The sequence below is a fragment of the Vulpes lagopus genome, chromosome 10 (assembly GCF_018345385.1).
Source record: "Vulpes lagopus strain Blue_001 chromosome 10, ASM1834538v1, whole genome shotgun sequence".
In the NCBI taxonomy this organism is placed as follows: Eukaryota; Metazoa; Chordata; class Mammalia; order Carnivora; family Canidae; genus Vulpes; species Vulpes lagopus.
Window position 1 is genome coordinate 25,542,515 of NC_054833.1, and position 8,115 is coordinate 25,550,629.

General features: G+C 43.1%; 1 pseudogene; it reads right to left on the reverse strand.

The window, feature by feature from the left end:
* Nucleotides 1–6,689: 6,689 nt before the first annotated feature.
* Nucleotides 6,690–7,332, reverse strand: LOC121500742 (annotated as a pseudogene).
* Nucleotides 7,333–8,115: the final 783 nt, after the last annotated feature.

An 8,115-nucleotide genomic window follows, 5' to 3' on the forward strand; every position in this document is an offset into this window, starting at 1 on the left:
ACTGTGGATTTTTGAAGATCTTATCCAGCAATCAATGAACTACTTTATCCCTCCACTTTACTCGGGTGTGCTGTGGTTGTTTCCAGTAGTCAGATGAACTTTCAAGAACATAACCAGTTCATAAGTTGGTACTTTCCCATAAATGACAGATCCCTACCCATTTTTTCTTCTGTAATCCATTTGGAACATTTCCTTTCTCTTATTCATTCTTATGACCTCTCCTAAGCCCATAACCTGTGATGGTTCTCTCCTAACAGCCAAAATGGGTACTCTGACTTTCATTCAGTCTGGCCCTACAAGATCCACATGCCCAGAACTCATTTCAAATCCTCAAGTTTTTATCTTTGATTAAATGAGAAAAGAGAAGAGCATTAAAATCCGAAGTCAGATGAGTTAGATTTTAGAAATTTATTTTGTGAATGGTTTCTCCAGAAGAAACTGTCTCCCTACGCATCCCCCGTCCTGTTCTAGAGCCTAATCCTATCTCTCTTTATCATCACAGTTAACGATTTGTCATATCTTGCAAGTCTATGACTAAAGAAAAGGAAAAGGGAAAGTCTGATCCAATTTGGGCAACATGTCCTGTTTTTTTCTTTCTTTTCATTTTCATAGCAACACCTCAGAGATTTTCAGGTTCAGTTCTCAAGCTGAGCAGGTGAACTGCCCATTTCCAAATGCCTTCCTGTCTTCCTTCTTTTATTCTCAATACCTCCTGATTATAGAGAGAGGGGAAGGAAGGAGACTCCTGGAAGAAGCTGGCAAGCTCCACACCTAAAGTAGAAACTATTCATTTGCATTCTCTCTCACTCATAAAATTTTTAAGTCCTCATAAGCCAAGTGGAATTTCATTCCATGTAAGATTTTTACTTCCCCTTTCTCTCCTTCCATTTTCATGTCTCTCAGCACGACCAACACTGTAAGTTTTGGTAAGGATTCCAGAGAAGTAGAGCCTTCACGTGGGCCTAGTGAGGAGTAGTCTGTTAACAAGCCCAGTCCACGCACACGTGGTGAAGGGTAACCAGCTAATGGTGTATTCAGTGAGCAATAACTGAACTTTAAGGCAGTGGGATTCGAATGCACACAAGCAGAAGCCCAACCACTAACGTCAGCCAGATTATTAGGGGTGTTACTAATAATTTCAGAGAATTGAGATCAACCTCTGACCAAGTGAAAAGGAGTTATCTAATCTTCCTTGGCCTTTAGAACATACTATAATTAGAGTTTCTCAGCCTCAGCACTGCTGATATTTGGGGTTGGATATTTATTTCGCTTGTGGGGGTGTCCTGTGCATTATAGTATATTTAGGAGTATCTCTGGTCAATAGCACCCCCTCAGTGTCAGGACAACCAGAGGTATCCCAGTGCTTGGAAAGCAAAACACATTCCCTGCCATTATCATCTGAATGATGGGGCCACAGGGATGAGATCTTTTAGGGATGAAATCTCTTTCTCTTCCTTTGTAACACGGTAAATTTATAGTAATAGATAATGTTAGTCCTCTGCAGGATTCTTGGGCCATGCTGTCAGATAAGAAACAAAGAGCAAGAAGTTAAAATGAAGAGCTAATATGAGTAAAGTGTGACTGAAAGTAAAAGAAAGCTAATGAATTGTGGAAAGAAGAAAGACGGAGTCTAGAACCACCGAAGCAAAAGCACCAAACATTTTTTTTTTCGTTCTCCAGAACGGTCCAGAAAGAGGGTCCCCAGTTAGCTGGGGCTGTGCAGAGAAGCCTGACTATGAGAATAGGCTCCTCGGTGACCTCAACCTTTAACAGACCACCGGTTCCCTCCAAGCAGTCTTCTGATACTGAACTCGGTGTCCTCCTTCCCCTTAAGAGGTTTGGAAAGCTCAAATCTCAGAACACAGGCATCTGGTGAGGCCAAGGAAGAAGGGTAAGGGGAACGGGTATGCGGGTGGGTAAGCAGAGCAGGAAGGTGAGCTCAGGGAATCTGGGAGGAGGTGAGCAGAGAGATGCCCACTGGCGAGTTGGGAGTCGCTGTGTGTGGAGCTCCTGGGACGGTTGGCGGTTGGCGGAAGCAAGGCTAGTGGTGGAGGAACGGGGTGATGGAGCAGTTTACGGGGTGGGCCATCAGGCAAAGGGGGAAGAAAGAGCCCTGGGTCCTAAAAATCAGGTAGAAGGTGACACTCTTGCCAGCATACGGGTTGTAACACGGGCGCATGTGTACTGTGAGCCTCCTTGGCTTCCACAAGCGTAAGCTTTCCGAGGGCAGGGCCCGTGGTCATCACTGTTTATACCCAGTATCTGTAATAGTCTCTGATATGTGAGAAAACTTTCTGATGTTTATTGATTAAAGAGAGAAAACAGCCAGGAGGTTGTTGCATTTGTCCAGATGTGAGGTTCACCAATACTTCATTCTTTTATAGGCTCGATGCCCTGTCATCACCTCATCGACCTGCTTTTCCTTCTGTAGAGCAGTTTCCTCGGGGCGTGGCTCTTCGCTCTAGGGATGGCCCAGCCCTATTGTCCTTTGTTTTTGAAAGTGATGCAGTGCACACTGGTATCACACACACACACACACACACACACACACACACACGGGGGGGGGGGGAGTCCTCGCACGCAGTGCTTTCTTGCATTGCTGGACTCTCAACTCCGCCATTTGAGTTGGCCACAGCTGTAGTTGGCAGAGCCCAATACTGTCTGTAGTTCTGCCCTTGATATCCTGTTCTTCTTTGACCTTTGGTTAAGAAGCCATTCCCGGGGACCCTTGGGTGGCTCAGTGGTGGAGCGTCTGACTTCGGCTCAGGTCGTGACTCCAGGGTCCTGGAATTGAGTCCTGTATCGGGGCTCTGCTTCTCCCTCTGCCTGGGTCTCTACCTCTGTGTGTGTATGTGTGTCTCCCATGACTAAATAAAATCTTTAAAACACTCTGGGAAACGAACTGGGGTGGTGGAAGGGGAGGAGGGCGGGGGGTGGGGGTGAATGGGTGACAGGCACTGAGGGGGGCACTTGACGGGATGAGCACTGGGTGTTATTCTGTATGTTGGCAAATTGAACACCAATAAAAAATAAATTTATTTTAAAAATCTTTAAAACAAAAAACAAACAAAACAAAACAAGAAACCATTCCCAGTTTATGAACATCCACTTTGCAGGTTGGCTATGGTTATTTTCCTCACCTAGAATGGTTTGCTTTGACCTATGTACTTCCCTATCTCTGCTGTTTGAGACAGCAAACAGATTCTTTAAAACTTTACATGATTTAAAACAAGAAAACAACTTTACAAGGTTGATGATCCCAGCCCAAAGCTACTAAAATGTCAACCACTAATATCCTTTTAGATTCAAAGAATAATCAACTTTTTAATTTGCCTGGCAGTACTGGTATAGGATATACCTTGGATCTTGCTTTCTTACCCCATCTCGCCTGGGCACGAAGACAGACACCCAGGAGCCCTCACCAGTTACCTCCTTTGTAGTACTACGTCGATGGCCTCTAAATTTTCATAATATCCTATTCAAAGTAACCACATGGCCTTAAGTCTAGTGGGGAGTAGGGTGGTCCCTAAGTGTCTCTGGTCAGGGAATTGCATCTGTTTGCATCTATGACACCTGCATGGCCAGCCACCCTCTTGAATGCACACTTCTGCTTCTTCATATGCCCGCAGGGGCCTGGGGCTGCCTAGGAGTGAAGACATAAAGGAAGATGGCAAGGGAAGCCCCGGCTCCGAGGACTGACGGGGCAAGAGCAGCAGAACACCCATCAGCTAAATGTTACTTCCAGGCTTTTCTCTAGTGAAGAGCTTTGTGTTGGTTAGTTTTACTTATTTTCACCATCGTGTGTGAAACAGAAATTGAACTAGGTCTGGAGATACTTAAAAAAGTCTGGGTAGGGGGCTGCAGAGAGGAGGGGGTTTCCTCAGAGAATGGAATGTCCCAAGAGAAATTTCACTTATCGTGAGAGGGGAAGTCCATTTCATATGACATAACGGTGTCATTATTTAACACTCTGTTGGGTTTTACGTTTGTTAATACTTATCATTTTGATTCGTCATTCATCATTAAAACCCTGTGGATTCTACGAAAAGCATCGTACATAAAGAGCTGCCGGGCTAGACTACAGACCAGGATCATCTTCTTTCTTATCCACACCAAGGTGCTTGTCTTTTCTCGCTCAGAACTTATTCTGCAGGAGACTACCTTGCCCTTTGCCCCCTAAACTCGAAGCCCTCCATCCCCCACCAAGATCTCATCTACAGCTGCATCTTATTATTCAAATTCCAGCACCCTTCAAGCACCGGTTGACTTGCGCTTTGTACCATCTCTTTCACGCCTGTGGCCTTGTCTATCAGGGCTTCGACTTCAGGTCTGTGCAAATGACTGCTGCAAGAACAACAGCTGCAGAGAAGTTCAAGTTGTTGCAGTCTGGGGCACACTCATTTCAAAGGAAGTTCGTGTACATTGCTCTCTGACCTCTCATAAATCCAGTAACCCCTAAAAAAGGGGCATAAGAGTCTAAGGCGAAGCTTTCCCTGCTTCACTGATACACGACTCGCATACTGTACAGACTAGAACAGTGTCCCAATCTAAAAACATTTATATTTGGCTTTATAATGACACCAGTTTCCCCTCTATTCTGCCCCAGAATGTAAAGGAGTGCTTATTTGACCCCTCTTGTAATTAAAGAGTCCGTGATGGTGCTTTTTCCCCATCAAAAGCATAGTTTGTCTTGAAAGTGATATGGAATCTCTCTCCTCTACAGATAGAAAACTCTTTAACTTTTAAATGGCAGATTGAACACCAATAAAAAAATTAATTTACAAAAAAAAAACTTTTAAATGGCAATTCCTCTTCCTGCTTGTCAAGGTTTGTGGACAGCAGTAGGTGGGCAAGTACAGTAGATGGGTAGAAAGATAGATAAGTGGTATATAAGATAGTGTGATATCTGAATATTTTCAATGCATCCTCACTGCAATGCTTTCTAAGATATGTACAATTTAAAACGAACTTTTGCTTTTAAAAATGTCACTATTTTGGGACCCATGGGTGGCTCAGCGGTTGAGCATCTGCCTTCAGCTCAGGGCGTGATCCTGGGATCCCGGGATCGAGTCCCACGTCGGGCTCCCTGCATGGAGCCTGCTTCTCTCTCTGCCTGGGTCTCTGCCTCTCTCTCTGTGTCTCTCATGAATAAATAAATATTTAAAAATAAAATAAAATATTCAAAAAATTTAAATAAATAAATATTTAAAAATAAAATAAATTAAAATGTCACTGTTTTTATTGCAGTTGTAACTACCACGTAAATGGTGCAAGAAGCCCTCTGCATTGTGAAAATTTTATTCAAACCATTGGTATGAAGCTTCTTCTTGGTATAAAAGTATGTTTGTGGGTTTTTCTTTTCTTGAGTAATAGCAAATCTAGGACTTTAGAATCAGTATAAGTGTTGATTCTGTGTTAGGACTGCAGGAGTGAAATGTCTAGTCAAGTGTTTGCAGAACTACTTTGAAACAGACCATGCTCACTTCTGGTTATTAAGTCTAATAGTTTCATGGAGTTAAGATAATAATCCCTTAGCGCTCTTCACCTGTTTCCTAAAGAAATATATGGTTTTTATTTGCATCAGTCACTTTCTGTTCTTTTTAACTTTGTAGAATTTATTTCTGAGATATTTAGAAATATGTAAAAAGAGGGAACAGTCTGGTTCTCTAAGTAGGTATAAAGCATCTATATCATTTAGGGTGACCAACTTGTCCCGGTTTTCCCAGGATTTTCCTGGTTTTAAGACTGAAACCAGGATCAACCCAGGACAGCCAGTTACCACACAGCTATGGTGTATTTGGGGGAAATATTTTAAAATGTTCTCATTTTAAATGAGAACAAGTAATTATCATTCAAGCACCTTCTTCTTTATTTAAAATAGTTCTATGTGTTTTACATTGAAAAGGAGCTGCTGCCTTCCTCGCTGGGCAGGGCCAGGCAGTGGTCAGCTGTGCCGCCGACCGCCGCACACGAAGCCAGCACTGGCCGCCCCTGAAGGGTCATAATGGGCAACGAATACATTCCAGAGGGAAATATTGGCTAAAGAGAAGCCAATGTCAGTATTTCTCCCTGGAGAAAAATGCATTTTGATCTTTCCCAAAACAAACCAAAAGCTGTATTAGGGCCCATTTGAATATTTTCCTAGAAGCTTTATCGGAAAGGAATCATCTGCTTCCACTTCTTAAACCCCCTCGCTGCCTAGTGCCCCTTAGTCCACTACTGTTTTCCAGGCTACGTGGTCTTCAATGTCCTTGTGCACATCTCCCACCTCCAAGCATCAAGACAGCTTATTTCTTTATTCAACCAACATTCACTGAAAGCCTGTGTTCTAGGCATATTGTGCCAGGAGCTGGGGACACAGAAATAGGAACAAAACTGCCCCGTTCTTCACTTATATTTATTTATTGTCTTTGGGAAAGATCTCGTATGTAAACAATTTCCATGTAACATGTCATACTTTGTAAAATTTTCTTTGAGAGCTTCGAGAAAGGCACTCATGGAACTGCCTGAATTGGCTCTTCTTTCCTCATTTCTGGCACGCAAGGTCTTGATAAACGTATATACTCATGCATGTTTTTTTTTCATCCAACAAGAAGCCATCTCTTTATCAATGATAGAAACAGTATAAATTTCAAACCAAGCAGCATTATTCTTTTGAAACACCGAAAAAAGTCCTCGTTTTCATACAGCTACATCGCTAACTCCATAATAGCATTCACACTATCATCACTGTCGTCCGTCAGGGCTCCGACTGCCTTTGCTCTTGACACATTTGCTTGTGACGTGACCAGTTCTATGCCCTTAACCTCTACACCCGTTTCATCAACCTCTTCCTCCTCACTCCCCTCCTGTCCAGTTGGAGTCTGTGTGTTTTCTTGGATGTTTGAGACAGCTCCACCTTGAACTTTGAATTTCTCAGCAGCTGCCAGTTGTGCTTGCTGAGAAGTCCTTAATCTTGGCTTCCCCAAAAGCTACGTAGGTATCTGAAGCTGGGCTCTTGTACACATCTGGTTTTGTGATGACAAACAGGATATTCTTAGACTTCCGGACAGTGACTCTCGTAACCCCTGTAACCTGTCGAAGACCCAGTTTGGACATAGCCTTTCATGCCTTCTTTTCACTCCGGCTTTAGCAACTGGTTCTTCACTGATTCCAGCTGCTGCTGCCAGCTGGGCTTGTTGTGTGGTTGCGGGTGTGGAATCCTGTTCCTCAAGCTCTCGTACTGATTCATCACTGTCAGATTCTGTTCCAGACCCTGTCTCAGCCTGGAGCTGGGGCAACTCCTGCTCTGTAGCAGGGATGGTTTCTGTGGCTTCACCAGGCATTTTGTGCGGGGAACCATTCATGTGTGTTTTAAGCACAATTATTTTGGTAATTTAGAGCCAGGAATATAGCATTGGCCTGTCTTAATGCCACATTCTGAAACTCTTGGTTCATAAAATATCATTTCCAAATGTGTGGCAATATAGGGAGTGATGCATGTGCCTTATGTCTAGATATAATAAAGGCAGTGCAAGAAGGTGCTCTTGCTTAGGAGTCAAAACTGAATTTGGTGCTTCTCACCTCTCACCTTTCCCACATTCTCCCCCTGCCCTTTATCAGACTCTCACAGGTACAACTTCAAGGGAAGAGTTTGAACTTCAGAGAATTTGCGAATAAAGAAAAGTAGCCTAATTCTATATGAGCTTGGGAAATATTTAGCCTTCTGATCAGATATCTTTTACAGTTTTTGAGGAAAACCTGGCATCGAAAGATAGATGGTTGGTAGTGAGCTAAATCAGAAAATCATATTTGGCATATATTAAAGAAAATCAAATTGTAGAACTCAAAGGGCCTTTGAATGCCATCAGATTCTAGTCTAAGGCATTTGGCAACTAAGGCATCAAAACATTAACTGATTTTCCTAGGGCCATACTGATACGTAACAGCAGAAATTATTTGCTATTCCAGGTTCCCCTCTCTTTTTTTTTTTTCTTTTTTTTTTTCAGGTTCCCCTCTCATTACCCAGGCCTGCCCTCTGATTCTCTCACCTTCCCACTACCTAAAAACTAGGTTAACCCATGGCACAACTAAAAGCCTTCAGGACTTTAAGCCCTGCTTCAACTCCAAGCTGCT